The sequence below is a fragment of the Triturus cristatus genome, chromosome 6 (assembly GCF_964204655.1).
Source record: "Triturus cristatus chromosome 6, aTriCri1.1, whole genome shotgun sequence".
NCBI lineage: Eukaryota > Metazoa > Chordata > Amphibia > Caudata > Salamandridae > Triturus > Triturus cristatus.
The window spans coordinates 762,002,159-762,024,341 of NC_140589.1; positions in this window are offsets into that span (position 1 = coordinate 762,002,159).

Consider the following 22,183-nt stretch of genomic DNA (forward strand, 5'->3'; position numbering starts at 1 on the left):
ACCCTGAGAAATGATATCGGTAACCTTTGTGTGGGCTTTGCATTTCATAATCGATATTGCAGTAGGTAGATGAATTGCGTCTAATAGGGCTTGAATGAGGGGTCCGTGTTGGATGTGGGCACCGTGAGAAGTTAAGTAACCTCTCTCTCGCCACAGTACACCGAAGTCATGGACGACTCCGAATGCATAACGTGAATCGGTGTATATGTTGAATTTCTTATTTTTGGCTTGAGTACAGGCTTGTGTCAGAGCGATGAGCTCTGCTGCTTGAGCTGACAAAGTGTTAATACAGTTTGTTTCAATGACTTCAGTGTCTGTTGTGACTGCGTAAGCGGCCACCAACTCTCCTGTACTTGTTCTCATACATGACCCATCTACATACAATGTCAAGTCTGGATCTGACAAAGGGATGTCTGTCAAGTCTTGTCTAGGTTTCGTCGTGATAGTAATGACTTCGACACAATCATGTGCCAATGGATCTGTTCCGCCTACTGGTAACAGTGTGGCAGGATTTAACGTATTACAACGTCTGATTTCTATATGTGGCTGAAACAATGTTAATTCGTAACCAGTGAGTCTCGCTATAGTCAAGTGTTGTGTTTGTGTGCGGTTCAAGAGAACCTCTACTGCGTGTGGTACTTGTACTGTCAATTGGTGTCCTAACACTATGGCATCGCTTTGTCTGATTGCTAAAGCTGTTGCTGCCACTGATTTCAGGCACGCAGGAAGAGCCTGAGCTACTGGATCTAATGTACTAGAGAAATAAGCACATGGTTTGTGTGATCCTGCTTGTTCCTGTGTGAGTACTGACAAGGCAGTACCTTCGCGTTCTGTAACAAAGAGTGTAAACTGTTTACTGTAACATGGTGTTGCTAGGACAGGTGCTTGGCATAAAGCTTTCTTTAAGCTTTCAAAGGCATGTGTATGTTCTGGAGTCCAAGGGAGGACAGTCGATGTGGCTGCCTCCTGTGTTGTCAACTGAATGAGTGGTTTTGCTAGAAATGCATATTGAGGGATCCACTGCCTACAGTATGAAGTGAGGCCTATAAAAGCCCGCACCTCCTTTTGTGTCTTGGGTGGCGGCATGCTAGCAATTAACTGGATGCGGTCGGGTGTAAGCTGCCTTCCCTCCTTGGACAGCGAGTGCCCAAGGTAAACAACTCGCTGGACACAGAATTGCAGCTTAGAAGGGGACACCTTGTGCCCCTTGTCGGCCAGAAATTTCAAAACCGTCAGTGACGCTTTTTCACATTCAGGTTCGTTTCGGGCGGTGATCAGCAGATCATCGACATATTGAAGCAAGGCAGTGTTAACTGGCATGTGGATACTGTCAAGTTCTCGTTTCAGTGCTTGGCTATAGATGCTGGGGCTTTATGTAAATCCTTGAGGTGCGCGTGTGAATTTAAAACTTCGTCCATTTAAACTGAATCCGAACAGATATTGACTTTCCGGATCGATTGGGACACTAAAAGCATTCTTGAGATCAATTACAGTGAAGAACGTTGCTTCTGAGTCAATAGCTGTGAGTAATGAAGAGATATCTGGGACCACAGGGTATTGTGGTACAATACATTTGTTTAATTCGCGCAGATCAATAACTAATCGATATACTGGTGGTGCTTTTGGATCCGTTCTTTTAAGAATCGGAATTATCGGGGAATTACATACATTGGAGTCGGTTTCGACAACCACTCCTTGTGCAATGAGCTCGTCAATGATTTGCAGTAAAGCCACTACAGCATCTGGTGGTAACTTGTATTGTCGCATTCGTGGTAGTACTATTCCTGTTTTCAGTGTAACTCGATATGGTGTAATGTTCATGCAACCAACATCAGTGGGGCCTTGTGCCCATAAATGTGTAGGTAAATTCTGCAGTCGGTGATCCATGTCTCTGGACACGTAGTGACCTTTAAAGTCACGTAAAAATAGTCGTACTCCTTCCGGAGAACAACATATTATGGCTCCTAGAGCTTTCAATGTTTTTATGCCTAACAAGTTTTCTGGACATGATTTAGTAAGCAATAAATCTGTAGTACATGTCAATGGACCGACCGTAAGTGGAAGAGGTTGTGTTACGTCATTGATTATAGGTTTTCCTGAGAATCCAAGGGAAATATTTTGTGAGCCTGAGAGGGGTGCCCCTGGAACTTCACTGCGTCTTATAGTTGTTCTGCTTGCCCCTGTATCAAGTAAAAACTTTCTGTCTTCCCCTAATAGTTCACTATGTACATAAGGTCCCTCTTGGTCTACAGGAACCTCAATAAGGGGTAAGCCAACTTCCCTCTCTAGGCTATCTCATGAGTATTGCTGATAATCGGGATAATCTGTTTGTGCGTACTGATACATCTGTTGTGTCGTTGCTTGTGTTGCAGCAATAGGCTGCGCTTGTGGTGGTGCTACGATCTGTTGTGGAGCCGCCTGTTGCGGAGCTAGTTGTTGCGGAGCTAACCTAGGTTGTGCATGCTGAGGTATTTGTTGTTGATTCTGATCCTGTCTAGGTGGACGTGGTCTTTCCTGGGTTCTACCTGTGGCAATATTATGTTTCAGGACTGGACAATCGTGTATATAATGACCTTGTTGTTTACAATAGTTGCATGTCCCTTTCGCAGGACCTGCGGAATCACCCCTTTGATGACCCTCGGCTGGAACTGACTGTGCAACAAGCATTTTCATTTTTGTATCTTTCATACGTCTTTGTTCGTGTTCTTGTTCTTCTCTAATTCTATTGTGGTGATATTGTAACATCTGTAACATCTGTGATGGGGTATTACCTTGCCAGGTACTTTCGAATTTCAATACTCTATTCTTGACTTGCAGCAGAGAATTCTCAACTAATTTTGTCACAAACAGATGTGGATATGACTCACTACTGGCTTTTATGCCACTATTTATACTGAAACATTTTTCAAATCGGGAATAGAAATCACTAGTGTCTTCATCTGGCTTTTGTTTACAGGCTGAGATTGCACCCCAGTCTTCCTTTTTCGTAGTTAATAAACGTGGCAGTACCTGTATTAGTAATCCTGCTAGTGCTGTAGTCTTTTCCCCAAGCCCTGCTCCTGCTGCTCGGGCCCTTTCTTCGTTTTCCAATGCTGTCCAATCTATCTTTTGGTCTCCCACCTCCCATTCCTTTTCTTTGAGTTTCTCATAAACACCGGCGGGTAATAGGACTTTTAATATTTTCATAATGTCGGGATAGGTATACTCTCCCATGAGTAACATGTCCTTTATTTCACGGTGGAAACCTGCTGGGTCCTTGTCATGGCTGGGTACTACTTTCTTCATTTCTAATAATTCCAGTTTAGTTATAGGCGTGTACACAAACACGCGTGTAAAATTATTACCGTCACCTCTGATTGGGTGTACTTCGCGTAACGGGTTCTGTCTTTCTATGTGATACATTCTTCTTCCCATGATGGGAACTGGAACGTGTTCTGGGCATACGAAATTTAAATATTGGTTTCGGGATTCTAGAATTTCTTTAATCAAATCAGTACCTGACCCTCTCCATATATTCGTGAGTAGTTCTGTCAATATGTCAGGTAAGGGTCCTGGATCGGAGTGTTGGCTTTTATATAATATAAGGAGGTGTTGAATCATGTATATACTAGCTAAACGCTGTTCGTATGGGTCAAGATTCAGAAACGTGTGTGCAAGTACATCATCATTGTATTCGCCGGGACTGTCAGCCCATTGTACTGCTGACCTGGCTAATTCTTGTTCGTCCATGGAATCGAGCATGTGGTACCCCCTTCGATCTCGGAGTAATTTATCAGCGGCTTGGAATAGGTGTTCAGGGGATTTTGTATTTAACATAGGGTTTGGAAAATGTCTATTATATTCTGGACGTATTGGACGTATCGGGTCGTTAAAACCTCTGGTATTATTATGGGGTCTTCCTCTACCTACATAAGCTATCGTTTCTAATTGCTCTGATTCTTGCTCCTCCTCTTCTTCTGATTCTACTCTGTCTGTTTCTCGTCTCTCTTTATGTATTCGTTCTACTTCCTTGCGGATCTTTCGACACATGGCGATTATACACGCCTGTCTATCATGTTTCTCTTCTGATATGTTCTGACCCCATTTGGCAAGTCTTTGCATGGTATCGTGATCTGCCCCAGGCCTGTCTTGATTCCTAATTACACAATTTATGAAAAAACGTAGTAGTTGTCTTTGGACATCCACTTTCTGGTATTCCATAGCTTCGTTAATACTTTCTGGACCTCGCCCTGTTTGGACAAAGCGATATATTTCGTCTAGGTGTTCACCCATTCCTGGTATCGTCATTAAATATAATGTAGCTCGTCTTATACGTAGTGATGATATGAGCAATTTATCCTGTCTACCTGGTACTGGGTCGTATCTACAATCCACAAGCTGTTCTTTAAACATGTCGGATGTCGCTAGTTGGGGTGTACGTTGGAGTGCTAAATCTCTAAGGGTCTGTTTATTTCGCGGCGGTGTGGCAAACATGTCTGTCGTACCTCCTATAGCACCATCTGAGGTGCTAGGCACGAAAGGATTCGTTGGGCGTAGGATAGAGATTGTAGATGCGGGAAAAACTGTAGAAACGGACGGGCCTGTTGGAACTTGTGTAGGAGTTTGTAGTTGCGGGGATACAGACGAATGCTCTTGGTGTTGAACACCATCGGCAAGCGGTGTTGGTGGTATGGCATTAGCATACTCGGGAGCTGCGTCATCTAAATAGGAGGAAAGGAAAACGTCCTTTGCTGTTTTGGGATGTGTTTTGGGATGTGCTTTTATCGGGAGCAATTGAGGAGTTAAGTCTTTTGGTATTTCCGGGGTAGCCTTAGGTAACCCTTCGGCCAGAAGAGGATACATACCATTCATAAGAGTGTTTCTTTGTCTATCTACTTGTTCTGATTTTACTCGGGTACCTTCCTCAAGTAATAGATTTTCTCGGGTTTTATTTGAATTCTCTCTACCTTTCTCTTCCTGTCTGAGTGCTTTTTCTGTACGTCTATATGATTCTTTACGCCATAATTCAATGGCATCTTTCTGTGACTGTCTGGCTTTCTTTTTCCATAATTCTTCTTCTACTCTCATGATGCAATCTGCATCCCAGGTCCCCGCTGCGGGCCATCTCTGACTCTCTGGTAATTCTTTGGTGTAGTCCACCCATAAATCAAGGAATAATACGGCATCTAGGCCATGCTTATGATACATAAAGTACCCTGGAGTGTCCCTAGGTGGGATGGGAACAGCTTCTTCGAGTACACCTTTTCTAGTTTTGATCTGTCTTAGTTTCGAAAAGAGCGGCATTTTTAGACCTTATTACTAGAACACACTTTATACAAAAAAACACAATAATGAACAGTCATTCACACCACAATATATAGAACGTATTTAAAACATTTAACACTTAACAGTTTTACGAACAATGATAACTAATAGAAAACTAGTTAATGGCATAATACTGACACTAGATAGTACTTATTTATATGCAAGACATACTATATATACTGCTAAACAGTACAGATACACTGCTAAAACAGTGCAGACCGGATTTGTGTACCCAAACCCGTCTTGACCGGCACAGACTATGTGCACGTTAAATGCCTCCCCGGTAATGGTACTCACCGGGTAGCTCGGAACGGAAGGCCTCGGAACGGAACTGAAACTGGACCGGACTGGACTCGACTCGGAACTTCGGAACCTGGTGGGCCTCTGTATACCTCGGATCTTGCTCTCTCAGCTAGGCTCTGGTCGGGATACTTCGCACTTCTCACCGCCTCGTCTGGGTGTTGATCGCAGCCTCAGTCGTCCCCGCTTGGCCGGAGGGAGATACAGGAAATCCTGCAGGTACGCGTTTTTGTCCGTTCAGCTGTGGCAGGAGACCGGGCCTGCAACGCACCGCCGGCGCGTGAGATGAGAAAGTGTCCCTATTCGGGCGCCAATTTATGTGGTAAAGATTTCATTACCGGTACTATTTTTATGCGGTAAAGTCTATTAAGAATAACTCAGTAAATATAAGAGGCAGAATCCGTGGTATTAGAGGTTTTAAAAGGCTTTATTCCTATACAAAGGAATACAATTCGAATTGTAGGCTTTCTATTCCATCACCACGAAAGTTCAGGAAGGAAGGGCATACATTATTGACAGATAGGCAGTTTTATAGAAAATACATTACAGTAAAACAGATGCAAGAGGCGTAACAGCTGATAGTACAGATAAAAGGTGCATACGTAACTAATAGAGGCGGATGTATGGGCGTAATTTAATAAACGTCATCATACATGATGTCACAAATGGGTGGATCCATAAGAGAATCCTGCAATGTCAGCAGAAATATTTGGCAGAGATGCGCGCGCAGCCGCATGACGTGTGATTGACGTGCAACTAGAGGGTGAAGGGGATTTGACATTTAGCTCTACATGTGGAGACAGAAGTCCGGGGTTATGTCAACCTAATCCCAAATCATATCTAATATCCTATGTTTAAAGAACTGTGTTATCCAAAAGGAGAGGTCTCTAGGATAGAATCTATTCTATACTGACTGTTAGTGCGTGTACAAGCGTCTAAGTGTCTACACTAGATGCGAGGGGGTAGGAATATTCCATGGTAACGGGGCTATGAATTACTTGCATGAGGACAGCGAGGCCTGGCCCTTTGCACGGTAGCTGGAGGAATGTTTACCTAAACTACTAGACAGGAATGCATCGGATGAGGAGCGGAGTAGATAATCTTGAAGGTGAAATACAGTTTTTTGGCAGGCGACAGGCTGGATCAGGCACCGTTAGCCGCGCAGGGAGTAGGACAAAGTTCATGGATACAGATGCAGGCTCAGACTGGAGCTTTCAGAAGCAGAAGGCAGGAAAAGGCTTGATGACAGAATTCGGGGCCTACTCGCCTGAATCTGTAAAATGTGGAAAGTGAACCACATAAAGTCGGTGGCCTTTCATACTTAGGAATGGAATATCTGACCCATTCATGGCGAATCTGAAAGAGGACATGTTGACGGTGGACGCACATATATTTGCGTCTTCAAAACTGGAGCAGGAGGGAACATGTACTTATAGCATGCACATGGAGCCGTTTGGGTCTACGATAGGGGACATAACTGATCACAAAATTCATATTTCCTCAGTAGCATTAATAATCCAGTACAGCAGCAGCACATTCTACACCATCTTCTTAAGAAGGCACATCTACCTTGATTATTCTCTGTTAGCCATTTTACTACTTTGACCTTGTCTTTTGACTTAGCCTCTACTACTCCACTACTGTAATTTCTCAAACTTTGGATTACTTCAGACAGCTGAATTTCAGACTTTCTCCTTTTCACTTTCTCCAAGTGATTTCTTCAGTTCACTCAATTTGGATATTCATCACTTTTCACTCCTCCTCCTTCAGCAACATCAAATTGTATCAGATCATCAACAACATCCTGTGCATCTGACTCTTCTCCAATGTCAGTCAGAATAACTTTTAAGATTCCAACAGATTTTTCCTTCTCCTCAACCACTTTTCTCAAGATCCCCTCCGGATTATCTCGAGTCACTGTTTCTTCTTCTCCTTCTTCAGACAGTGCCACATAAGACCATTCCGGTGATCTGTACTTTTGGTTGGGTCTTCTAATTCTCTTTATTTCCTCAGGTTCTCTTGACTCCTTTTGCTCCTTCCTTTTTACTTCGTTTTGACTCGACACTTCATTCACTTGTTCAGCTTTTGATGTATTCCCTCTTATCAGTCTGTATCTCAGCCTTTTTACTCTGTTGTTAGGCCAAAAATCTCCTCTTACGACCTTTTTCGGTCTTGTTTCTGTATTATTTCTTTCTCCAATCCAAGTTCTCTTTCTCAGAACTCGACCCTCTGATTTTCCATTCTCACTTTCATCCGATTCTGTTTCAAATGCCTCTTGTTCTTCAGCAGTTTTCTTTCGCTCCACAGTCTTTTTCACCACTATTTGAGACTTTCCTACTTCTTTCCCTCCTCGGGTCTCCGACACGCAATCTTCTTGCTGTCTACTTGTCCCTTCACCTAGCTTATTAGAAGTGTTCCCTACACCTCCTCGGGGGTCTTCCGCAATCTGTCCCTCTCTATATCTGAAGAAGTAGGGTCAGAAGAAGATAATCTCAAGTGGTTCTTCAATCTCCTCCTCTTCTGATTCAGGAGTAATTTTTGTGGAACTGCTTTTCTTTTCTTTTTCCTCCACTGCTTTTTGGAACTTCAGGCTCTCTTTCAGAATCTGATCTCCTTTCTGAGATTCTCAATGGTTCACTTGAACTTGAAGCCTTTTCTGCTTCTTTTCCTGAACTTTGATTTTTTTCTCACTGGTTCTGGGTCTTCATCATCACTGGAATCTGACTCTTCAAAATACTCAATACTCTACCAGTCCCATCCTTTGGGTTTGGAACTCTCAGAGTATGACTCGCATGCACCCAGTTTTTCACACCAGCACACTTCACTGCAGTCGTCGTAGTTAAAATGACTTGTCTTGGTCTTCCCCACCTTGGAACCAAGCAATTTCTTCTTCTGTGAACTTTAATCCTCACCCAGTCCCCTGGACTCAGATCATGAGCTTGCTTCTTCTCAAGTGTTGTAGCTTCTTCTCCAATCTGGTGAAACACAGAATGAACTGCGTCAGCCAGGCCTTTACAGTAATCCAAAATCATGTCATCAGTTATTGTCATCAACTTATTGACAGGTACATATGCATGTCGCATTGCACGTCCCATTATTATTTCATGCGGACTTAAACCAGTAGTTCTATCTGGAGTAGATCTAATAGTCATTAGCACTAGAGGCAAGACATCCGGCCATTTCATGCCAGTGGCTAAGCACATCTTACCAATCCTGTTCTTGATTGTGCCATTTATCTGCTCAACCACACCAGAAGCCTCTGGTCTGTATGCACAATGTAGCTTCTGCTGTATGCTTAATGCTTCACAAATCAAACTCATGAGTTAATTATAGAAGTGTCCACCTCTATCAGACTCAATCGTTACCGGAAATCCGTACCTAGGAATCAACTCTCTTAACAGTAACTTTGCCACTGTTACTCCATCATTTCTCCTAGTCGGATAGGCCTCAACCCATCTTGAAAATAAACAGACTACAACTAGTACATATCTCAGTCTGTTCACTTGGGGCATTTCAATGAAATCAATCTGCATTCTTGTAAAAGGACCTCCTTCTCTGCCTATTGTTCCCAGACTCACCACTGTCTTTTTCCCAGTGTTAAATTGCTGGCAAATCAAACATCTTTGACAGATACTTTCTGCAATTGTCCTGAACTTTGCATTGTACCAGGTTTGCTTAAAAGACCTAATCATTGAATCCCTTCCCAAATGTCCCTGGCCATGATACATCCTTGCCATTGCTGACAGCATGGAATTCGGCATTACTGGTCTGCCATCTCTATAGACCCAAACATGGTCTGTCTCTCTCGGGGCACAACCTACCTTAATCCAATCTTTCTTTTCTTCCTCCTCTGCCTCATCCTGCAACTGTTTCACTTCATCCCACGTCTCTAAGACATTAGTAAACATCACAGAACAAAGACATTTCTCCTTCTCGTTCCCGATTAATGGACTGGTTATTTTTGGCACAATATTGAGCAATGTCATTTGCATAACGGTTGCCCACTGTCACAAAATCATCTCCTTGTCCATGAGCAGCACATTTTACAACTGCTAATTCTTTAGGCAGCTGTATCGCCTCAAGTAATTTCCCAATCATTTCAGCATTCTTTATTGGAGTCCCACTCGACGTCAAGAAACCTCTTTGTAGCCAAAGTTGGCCAAAGTCATGCACAACTCCAAATCCATACTGACTATCAGTCATCAGTCGTTCTCAAATCTTTCCCAATTTCACAAGCTTTTGTCAATGCAACTAATTCAGCAACTTGCGCAGATTTCACTCCTTTCAATGATGATGCTTCCATTACTTCTGAAACCTTACACACTGCATATGCTGCACATAGCACACCCTCATCATTCCTCAGACATGATCCATCCACAAATAACACATGATCACTCTCATGCAAGGGAAGATCCCTTATGTCTGGTCTCGGTTTTGTACAGTAATCAAGCACATCCAAACAATTGTGATCATCTTCTGTTTTCACACCCACATTTTCAATATCCGGCAACAATGTCGCTGGATTCACATTCACACATCTCTCAAGAGTCACATTTGATGCTCCCAGAATGACGTTCTCATATTTAGTCAACCGACTATGTGACATGTACTGAGTTCTGCTTCTCGTCAAAAGAATTGCCACATTATGAGGTACGAATACCCTTACAGGATATCCCATTATGATTCCCTCACTCTGTTCTAGGCTTCTGCATGTTGCAGCCACAGATTTCAGACAACCTGGTAAACCCACAGCTACAGGGTCAAGTGTCGATGAGAAGTACGCAATAGGCCTTCTCAGTAATCCATGCTTCTGAATTAACACTGAAAGTGCACATCCATTTCTCTCACTGCAGTACAATTCAAATTCTTTTTCATAATCTGGCATACCCAAAGCAGGAGCTTCACACATTCTGCTTTTTAACTCTTCAAATGCTGCCATTTGTTCTCCATCTAGTTCCAATGGGTCTGTCATCTCACTTTTTGTCAGCTTAATCAGTGGCTTTGCTATCAGCGAGATTAATTATCCACTGACGACAATAACCCACCATTCCCAGGAACATTCTCACTTCCCTCTGGGTCTTTGGGGCCTTCATTTCCCTGATAATTTTGATCCTGTCATCAGTCACTTTTCTCAGACCTTTCTCAATATTGTGTCCAAGATAATGCACCTCTTTCTTGCAGAATTGCAATTTGGCTGGAGATACTTTTAACCCTCCATCTGCCAGATGATTCAATAAAGCTATAGTATCTACTTCACAAGCTTCACGTGTCTTTGATGCCACAAGTAGGTCATCAATATACTGCACTAATACTGAGTTTTCAGGCATGATCAAACTCGCCAATGACTTTTTCAATAACTGATTGAATATTGAAGGACTCTCCGTATATCCCTGTGGGATACGACACCATGCTAAAATACACTGGCCAAATCTAAATGCAAAAATCGGCTGGCTGTCATGATGCAATGGAATTGAAAAGAAAGCATGACACAAATCAATCACTGTATACCACTCAGCATCATGTGGAATCTGATACAAAATCACTGATGGATTTGGCACAATAGGACAACATGCCACCACAATTTGATTAACTTTTCTCAAATCCTGTACAATCCTGAACTTCCCATTAGGCTTCTTTAGCCCCATTATCGGTGAATTACACAGACTACTCAGTAGTTCTCTCAGAACTCCCTGCTGAATCATTTTCTCAATTATAGGAGTTATTCCCTCAATTATTTCTGGTGTCATTTTGTACTGAGGAATGTTAGGATAAGTAATTCCCTCTTTCACTGAAATTTTCACAGGATCTACATTATTCATCAATCCCACATCCTCTCCAGTAAAATCCCAAACTGTCCTTTTCACTGTGTCTCAACTCTTGAGGCAAATCCTCTGGATCAAACACAGCATATGCACCAATTAACTCACTCTCTCTATTTTCTAGAGTCATTCGGTACAAAACATCCTCATCTGGTGTTTCAAAAGCTATTCCATCTGGTGTACAAAAAATTGTACAATTCATTTTACAGAGTAAATCCCTACCTAACAGGTTCACTGGACTTGTGTCACAGACGATAAATCTGTGCATGTCTGAGAATTTCCCTATTTGTGTTTTTACTGGTTCAGTAAGACGTGTTCTGATTTGTGTATTGGCTACACCAACTACTTGGATTGCTTCATCCGAGAGAGGAAGATTTCTAATATCTGTTGACCTGACAGTTGATCTTGTCGCACCTGTGTCTACTAAAAAAGTAACACCTTCTTCATTTATTTTCCCATCCACAAATGGTCCTGCCTGGTCTATTTCTAGAGTTGCACCAAGTATGCACTCTTCCTCCTCTCTTCGGCACCGTCAATAATCACCCTCCGACTCACTCCCTTCATTCTTTAACAAGTACTGTTGTACCTGGTTAGAGCGCCTTGGTTTGTTTACCTGCTCATCATTGTAGAATCCCGAATCCGGATTATACTTTTGTGCTCCTCTATTCTGCGGCAAGGGCGGTTTTGGCTCTTGACTCTGCTGTCTCACAACTTTCTGCTGTTGCTGCTGTTGATTATTCCCCTCGTTCTGCACCTGTTGATTTAAGGATTTTCCCTCATTATTCACTAATGGTGGATTGGTACACTCAGATCTCCAATGTCCCAGTTGGCCACAGTTGTGACATGGGAACTTTTTTTTAGCTTCCTCAAGGTTCCCCTTTCCTTTCCCTGCATACCTAGGTCTATTCCCTGCATTATTCCCTGCATTATTCACCTGTTCCACCAACTGTGCTTCCTGTCTTTCCGCAACTTTCACTTGTGCCCACATTGCTTTCTCTTCCAGCTTTCTCTGTTTTGCTTCAATCTCATCACTGAAGTATTTTGCATGTCTCAGAATCTCATCTATTTTCTTACTCTGCCAATCCACAGTATGCTCACGAATTCTTTCACTAATCTCAGGTCTCAGGCCATATACAAATCTGTATACAAAATGACTCAAATCCTTGTCACCCAGGTGTTCATCTCCACTGAATTGTTTAAATGCCAGTATCAGCCTCTCGTAAAAAGCATGAACTGATTCTTTTGCTTCCTGATGTGTTCGATCTATTTTAACCCAGTCTGTTTCTTTCGGAGGTACTTTATTTTTCAGGTATACAATCACCTGCTCATATTTTCTCATTACTTCTGGATCTGGTGCTCCTGTTCTCTGATCTCTTGGATATTCCTCAGTAGGCCAACTCACAACTATTTTACACTCAGCCCACAAGTCTGCTGGAACAATTATATCAAACAGACTATTCAGGTCAATCCACAGCACTTTTGACAATTTCACAAACCTGTCTACCTGCCTATACCACTCGACGGGCTTTTCTCTCAATCGAGGAAAATCATTCGTAAATGATAAAATATCCTGTCTGGTCCAAGGAACATGTACATATCCTCCTCCAGATATTTCTCTCATAGGATAAGTATCCACTGGTTTTTCCTTTTCTCTCACAGGAAATGCTGAATAAGTCCTATCTCCTGATTCTTCTCTCTTTTTGTACCATCTATCCTTCCACTTCTCAACATCACCCCATTTTCGCAATAAAGCGATCATCTCTTTAATCTGTCCTGTTCTACCAGTACCATTCAAATTTTCAATATCTTTATCTGTGAAATCCATCCTGTAAGACTTCTGCAAAACTTTCACTTTATCAATGTCAACTCCATAGTCATTTGCTATTGCTCTTAATCTGTCATGTGTATTTCTCGCTCTCCAGGTGATGTTCTTACACATAAACAATAATTCACCATCATGATGATTTTTTTAGAATTTCTCTTGGAACTGTCCCTGCAACAAGCTCTTCCAATTCTACTCGTAACCTAGCAACATCAATTGCTTGTGAATCTTTATCCCTCTTTTGAAGAACTTTCATCCATTCATTCAAATCTTCAGCTGTTATTTCAGTAGATTTTCTCACTGGAACCACTTTCTTCTGCGGTTCTAAAATTGGCATCCCTGAACAACTAGCTTCACCAGCATCCAGTCCTGAATTAGACTCCTCTAATCCTTCACTACATGTGTCATGTCTGAATTTTCCTGCCCTTTTTCCTGAATCTCCTGAAGGACCAGCCAAACTTGTCAATCTATTCCCAACATATGGACATGTCCTTTTCCTGCCCTTTTTCCTGAATCTCCTGAAGGACCAGCCAAACTTGTCAATCTATTCCCAACATATGGAATAACCAAACCATTCTCACCCGTCCTCTGCTTATCAAAAACAGGCATAACCGGACCTATGGTTACGGGTACCGTAACAGCGTCTAGATTCTTTGTCAGTTCTTTTATCTTTTCAGTCAACTCCGATGTAGTTCTAGCTAATTCTCTCGTATTTTCGCCACTGCTTCTATTCTCTCTTTCCCTGAAAGGATTACCACTTCTTAACTCAGGTGTCACATTTTCTGTCTCAATGATACGGACTGTATCGGAGAAACAACTGGTGTACTCTCTTCTGGTTCCGGTCTATATGGAGGTGGTCTTTTGTAAATCATGTCATTCAAAACCTCATCCTCATATTCATTAACTCCATATCTTCTCACTTCTGCCTCAGGAACCCTTTCTGCTCCCTCTTCAACTGTTCTCACAGGATATAATCCCTCTGACATACTAGCATCTCGCCATCTCGTCATTCGATCATGATGAGTTTCACGACCATGTCTCCTCCCGAACATATACCTATAGTTGCCTCCAGATCTCTGTTTCTCTCGTTCATGCACTTCCTCTTCCCATTCCACTAAAGCCTCGAACTGTGTCGGCCTTGGTCTTGGGTCAAGACATAACATCTTTTCCCGTAAATTTTTCAACACGGCCAGATTAAATGAACCATGTTCTGGAAATGCCAAAACTCCATCTTCTTTGGTATACCTAACCCAATTTTCCAACCATATACAGGTATGATACCCATATCTCGCAGCCATGAAGGATGCAGGCGTTTTCGATGGAGGTAACAATTCACCCTCTCTCGTTTTAACATCCTTATCCTTGTCGAACCAATTTTTAATCTTTCTGAACAAAGATTTTTTCTTTTTCTCTTCTTGGTAATACATTTTAACGCTTACCAAAACTTTCTAATCCCTTCCGTAATACAACTGCACAATATGATTTTCTAACCAATAACAGCGCGACTCACACTAACGCACCAATCCTGGAACGTTACGTCACTAGAATAGCTCCACCAATCCTTGCGCGGCTCACACCAACGCACCAATCTCAGCGCGAACACTATTCTGATCTAATATCCAATCAGAGCGCGGTCTGTTTGACGTCAGCAGTCGCTGCAGTCGCTTCTGTCTCTTGTCACTCGTTTACAAAATTTCTCAGTAGACTCCGTGTCAAATTTCTACAAAATCTATTAGTTACAACATATAAACATCTCCATTGTCTGCTTCGCTAACCACAGAATAGTAAAGAAAATCTATTTCACAAGAATCAACGGGATTCTTTCATACATTCCTTAACTGTTTCCTCTAGGACTTGTCCAAAGAGTCTTACAGTCAACTAAATGTATAAGCATTCACGCACATTCATACAAGAAAATATAGTACATACACACAGAATCCTGCTTTTCCCGAGAACAGCGAACAATCTGCTCCACTACAGAATTATAACACACATCAACCAAGCAGCTTACTTCTACCCAGTTTCTCAAACAAGCTCAGAGAATACCTATTACTTCTCCCGCGATAAGCTTAACGGCGAACCTTACGGATCCCTGGGACTTAAAACCAGAGTTTCATAGATAACCTTCACTACCATACGCACTCCTTATATACCAGAAATATATCCCTAATAGTAACACACAACGATGTCACTGATTCCGAATCCAGACAATGTGACGCGCAACTTCGATTGTCACACGTTTTCTTTTACCACGGGGGGTAATCAATACCAGCTACTAAGAAGACTTAAGTGGAACCAGGCCTCTCATAACTAATTCAGTAAATGTAAGAACTCACTACTAAGCCAGCAGACTCTAACTGGCCACTCACAATTGGATTTGGCCTATTTGTCACTCAAGATATCATTGCTAAGGGGAAAATAGAACAAGGGCCAAAAGGTGCAGAGTAAGGCAAGGCAGTGACTTGTGCTGCTTTGTCTTAATCCAGATCTGAGACCATGCAAAGCCAAAGTGTCTTTGCGTCGCTGCATAGATATGTTTAAGAGGCTAGCACCACCGGAGTGTCAAAAAGTGAGGCTCAGTTGCCACAAACCTCTCATGAATAAGCACCTAAGTTTCTAAGGTGTTGGGTGTGAGGTCAAAACAAACTGTAGGTGGCTCAGGGTGGGATCTGCAGGGGCTCGTATTAGGAAGGAAGTGGAGGAGAAAGGCCTTCCTCGAGGACCAACAACCTTGTAACTGTTATTATAAGGATGACCTTGGTACACTCTAGGATTACAGGATAAATCATGTAATGAATGAAGTCAAGGCAGCCTACCATGCTTTGTACATGCAAATAATGACCTGCCCGATACCCACCCAGTCACATCCCAACCCACAGGTCCACAAGTGAATCGCTCAATGAAGAGTCTGATTAGTTTCCGCCATCACACTCGCTGTGGTCGTTCATCTGTCTTTGCTTTCAATTTTAACAATTGTGTCCCATATAGTACCAGTTGGACTCAGTCTTTTTTTAATTTATTTTAAGTAAAGTGATAGTGTTTACCTCTGCCAGTGCCTATGTATACAAATCTTTAAGCTGGTATTTGATGTCTGGGGGACTTCCAGGACATCACAATTCAGCATTTGAATAGGACCAACTCTAACTCTTGGAATCAAAGTGCATATTTATATTTTTTGCTCTGGGTATTAAGCCCAGCAAGGAAAGCTTTGGGTCGGGAAAAAGAGTACAGTCTGAGTTCTGATACTACCTCTGCTATCATCCCCCATATCAGATACAGCACTGGACTTGACCACACCATGTGAAAAACCTGTGTCGGCCTGCCTGCAAATTGGGCATTCCAATGATGGTCTAGGCGACATGTACTTTATTAGTCTCGTGGTGAGATCAACTATCTGCACCACACTGAACTCCGTTAATTTTTTAGACTGGACTTGTGCAGCACTTTTCTAAACAATGGATGCAATGGTTACTATATGTTGTCGGGTATCCCCTGTCCCAGACACTGCTGCCCCTTATTTCTCTCCCTCAGATATTGAGGTTGGTGCTGTGCAAGTAACGAGTCATACAGGGCTGTAATTGCTTTTCTGTTTTGCCTGTCAATAAACATTGTACCACCTCTGACAAGAGTAGTAAGGTCCGCGCAGGTCCCCATAACTGATGTAAGCCCACCACCAAGGCACTGTGGGAAAGAAAGAGAACCGCCACCACTTATAGATAACCTGCATTTCTTGGAAAATGTGAAACCCCACTCCTGCTTATAAATCTGTGCCAGTTCACACCCCATGCGTCCAGCCAATCTGCAGGTCATGTACAATTCTTAATTCTCTTGAATCTGGGTAGTTTCCACAAAGGCAGTTCTGGTGTATATGGGAACATTTGTCCATGAACTGTCATGTGTTCAAGTTAGGCCTGGAGGGAACCACTGCAATTTTACATATACATGGGTCTTTCCTAAAGTTGCATTCACTTTTACACGATGACTCCTGATGCGCATTTGAATCTGTGACAGTCTGGATTAGTTTCTTGGAAACTATGCTTGCTTACAGAGTCAACTTAGCAAGAATGCTATCATGCTACCTTGACACTATGTACAAGGTTTATACACATGCTTTGCAATTGTGCTTGTTGTTTTTGTACATATGGCGACATAGCTATCTATAACACACAAACTGGCAGCGTGATCAATATCTCGGCCCGAAGCAAAGATGCCTTTTTGTTATAAACACTTGTTTCCGGGTGTTGGCAGAGGAGCGCTTTGCTGTCATTGGTGAGGTCTCTACATGCTGATCCTCCGGCCCAACAGCCTGCTGATATCTCTACGAAGGGTGTCCAGCTTGTGGAACACAAGGACCTACGTTCTTTCCCGTCAGGTAACCGTGGTTGGATCATCCAGTATGGGGATTCTTGGCGAAACACACACATCCTAGACAAGGGGACGCATAGTAGGAGTATGGCAGATTTCAGTATTGTTTTATATACTTGCATGTATACACTGTTTCGGCACAATGGTGGAACTTTTCATTCTGTTCACTGTCCTAATAACTTTCATTGCTTCTCTTTATTGATCATTGCAGCACATATATTACATACAAGAATCCCGTTGGTTCAAAAATCAAACGTTCCACTGTGTATTCCTGGTATATTTCTTTGCGAGAAAGGAAGCACGAGTGACTCAGCAAAATGGTTCTAAAACTGTTGCCACAATTCCTGAGGGATCAGGGTTGTTCAGTTCAGTGGCTGTCTGAACGATTTGCCACACACCTAGGGTTGGGGTGGCTTATAGTGACACTGTGAGCTAGCTGGCCTATAGGATGACCTATCCAGAGGGATTGCATGGAATCAGTCTGGCACCAACCCAAAGGTTATTCCTATCGTAGGGTGGAAACTACGTGACATGGCACCCAACAGTTTTATTTTAATGGTTTGCCGGAGTATTCAGTTGTGCCTTCTTGGAGACCCCCTACTTACCTCCTAACAGGAGACCTCTGTGATGGTAGGGGAAAATCCTCCTCAGCTGAGTAGGTAATTAGCCTTAAGTTATTCAAGCTTTAAATCTCAAATGATCTAAATCCCCTGTTACCCACTCTGTAATTCATTTATGATTATGTCTGACAATGATCAGGCATTAAACATTGCAGACAACTGCAGACATGCTTTTACTCAAACCATTACACCATGGTCCCATCCAAGCCAGGGGGAAGACTGGGGATGAAATACCAGATAACTATACTCCATATGAAGCGATAGAGATACCTCTGTTACCAAGAACACACACATTGGTTTAAAGGTGCCCTCCCTCACAATAGCAAATGTTAGACTCTGTCCTCTCAGCAATGAAGATGCACCATAACCAGTCTCGGCCAGCTACACACCTCACCCTAATGTTGATTATTTAGCAGCATCAGAGGTGCGAAGACTATACAAAGTTTTAGTAACAATATTTAGATGTCTTACACAGTTTGTTATGCAAACTTTAACACTTAACCCTGCATGGCTAGCTCAAGCTACATAACCACAATTGGCCACCCCCAGACATTAAGCCCACAAACATTAAATGAAGTCATGGGAAAAGTTCCATTCAGACGGTAGGAGAATCTGTTCTGGATTGCACAAAAAAAGCTAGCTTGAAGTGATATTTCTGCATACGGGCCCACAGGAAAAACATAGAATATTAACAGTTTGCTTGCCGATAGGGATGGCTGCCCCCTGTGGAAGACTGCACAACTTGGGGCACACTCTTTCCTGCAGTATATACCAGAACGCATGGTACCGCCTCCCTGGCTGTTTTGCCTGAAGTGCTGAAACTGCACCAGAATAAGTACATGGCAGAACCTGCTGCAGTATATGCCATTAGTTTAAGTAACATAAAGGGGGAGGCAGCTGCATTGGCTCTACATCAGTGCATATGACATTTGACTACTGCACAGCAGGTGCCCAAATTACCGAAGAAACCTATGCTACACTAGGTTGAGATAATTTGGGAGCCAACCCTGGTAAACTGCCATTAAAGAGTAATTTTAAAAAGGATAGCTCTTCAAGCACCCGACTTTTCAACAAAGAAGTGGGACAATAAACAGAAAAAGACTAGACAAAATCACAGGGTGGGTCTCCCCAGCAAAAAGCCACTGAAAAATTATAAATTCGAAACAGTGATATTATAAGACCTCCTGACAAGTATTGGGATACTGATACATGTTCATCTCGTTCCTTCCAGGGGTCATCTGATAAATGTTCGGAGAGCGGTAGACGGTCAGAGCACAGATTGGAGGAGCATGTGAAACTGAAGGAGGACTCCATTCTCATCTGACTACACAATCAAACGGGAAGATAAACCGAAACCTTCCAAACTTCAATTCAAAAAGAAAGTAGCCGGACTAAAGGTCAGGCATGCCCCAGATATTAAGGACTCTGCTTCTGAGCGGAGAACGGACAGTGGCAATGTTAGATAGCACAGCATAAGTCCTGAAAGTTCACCAGGACCTGATGCATTGTCTGGTGGGAGTAGCGTTGAGTGATTGTATCACGGTAGAAACACCTAATACCGGGGTAAGTGTCCCACATAGTTTATACAAAATACTACTCCAATTGGAGGGAGACATACCAGAAACATCAATGTTCTCTTTTGAGAGGACTTAACTTATGGTTACTACATTCTTTTGGCTGAAAAGGATTCCCCCTCTGATTTTGTAATGGAGTCCCTAAACGGGGAAATGGCAACTTTACCTGCTTTTCCAGACCTTGTTTCGAAATCCGTGAAACATTCATATGCCAAGGAGTCGGTGTTCACTATACCGCAACCATGTGGGGTGGGGTGACTGTTTCCCTTATGAGATCTTCTAGAGAATGACCCCACAACCTCAACAAAATTACTCAATTAAACATGAAGCTAAAAACCAAGTTAGGGAAATCCTAGAGCAACTTGAATACCAAGGTGTAATATAAAGTTGCACCTCATCTATGAATAATCCTTTGTTTCTAGTATTGAAACTAGACCAATCATATAGTCTAGTATTAGACTGCAGACACTTGAACACTGCTCTACTACTCGCACATTTGCTGTACAGAATACACACAGTGCCGCACTAATGAATAATATTGTGTGGAAGAAATACAAAACAGTTGATATCTTGAATGGATTTTGGTGCCAGAATATAGCACCTAGAAGGGGGCATCTGACTACATTTCCAGTGCTAGGCTCTGAGACCATTCCGTCAATTGCCCAAGAGGCATAAGAATAGCCCTGGGCTGTTTTCAGCTAGAATAACTGAGCCACTACAGAATCTTGATGACCAGGCATTGTGTGTCGAGCTAGATCTGATGGCTGATGACCTCATGCAACACTTGACAAGAGTAGATCATGTAATTTTAAGATTTGCTCACATGGGCTACAAATTTAATTTAAATAAAATCAAAAATTGCCCACTTCAATGCCCTTTTTCCAGGATATGAGCTGTCAAGTGAAGGCAAAAGCCTTAAAACACACTTCTTGGAGAAATGTGTGCTACTTCAATGATATTCAAAAGACTACACTCCAATGTGTGCTTAAAGTCTGGACGTATTAAGTCGTAGAATGGTTTAATTTGTTCTGCATAATCTGGACACATGAACACACAAATATTTTGCATTATCTAAGAGCTGACCTGATAGCTTCCAAACATTTACACACACCTGTGAACACAGCAAACCTGGTGATACGCATCATCGCAGGAATATCAGGGTACACTCAAGGAAGGCGACACAATACTGATTGCATACAAATCGCATTTATACACTAATGCTGAAATGCGTTTTGCACCTACAGACTGCTGTGGTGACCAAGCAGGCGCTGGCTCAGGGTAAACTCATTATTGTCATGACCCCAGTGCCGACCATCACCAAAGCAAGCGTTCCAATCGATAAAGCTTTACATCCACAATGGATACAATGGGCTAACTCACTCGCCGCAACAGATGTAGACTACAGATTTGATTCAACACTACAAACACAAGCTTTTCTGCAGTATAAGCAAGAATATCCTCTGCCTGATGTCAAAGTACTTTTATTTCGGTAAATAAATATCATAAAAAGACATAGGAACAATACAATACAAATTCATAAAGAAACATTATTTCATTAAGACAACTCAATCATTAAAAATGTTAAAGAGGTCAGTCAGATAAAACCATCTATTTACATCCATTTAAAAATTACATTTATATACTAGAATCCCCCAAGAAACGAGATCCTGCTGACAGTGTTAGTGATATCACCATTATAAATTGATATTTGTCTGATTATTGGGTAACTTGCTTTTCTTAATCCTAACAGCCCCCACCGGGAAACTGGCTACATGATACATAATCCTGGGGGTTTGTAAAAGCTGTAGAAAAAGGATTGCAGGCTTAACTTGAATAAACCCTGCCTCCCTTAAAATAGGAAGCAAGTATTTCTTTCTTGGGGCAGTGTAATAGTCACAGAACATCAAGAAATGTGTAGTATCCTGAATCGAAAAATTATCACATTTGCACGGACTGGCGTTTTCTGGGATACACCAGGTTGGGAAATGTCCCAGTATTAGGTGAATCATATTAAACCTGAAACGAGTTAAAAGGAACCGGTGAAAAGGTAGGTTTACTATGGTTAGATAGGGTTCGGTACCTATGTGAGTACTCAAAATAATGCTACTCTGAACCGAAGGTTTCTCCAATTCAACTCTTTACCTTTCTGAGCTTAATAACTCGCCCATCATCCTCTTAATAAGACCAATATCTTTCGCAGTAATCCGTTCCGGGGCTGAAAAGAGTTCCAATCTCCCTATCTTGGCAAAACAATTTTTAATGTAAGCTAGCCACGGTATATTTACGGCTCTATCCAACTGCAAACAGTCTTTTAAAATGATGTGGTTGAGGGGAATTTCTTGATTCAGCCATGTTTTTAACCAGGCCACGAATGGAGCT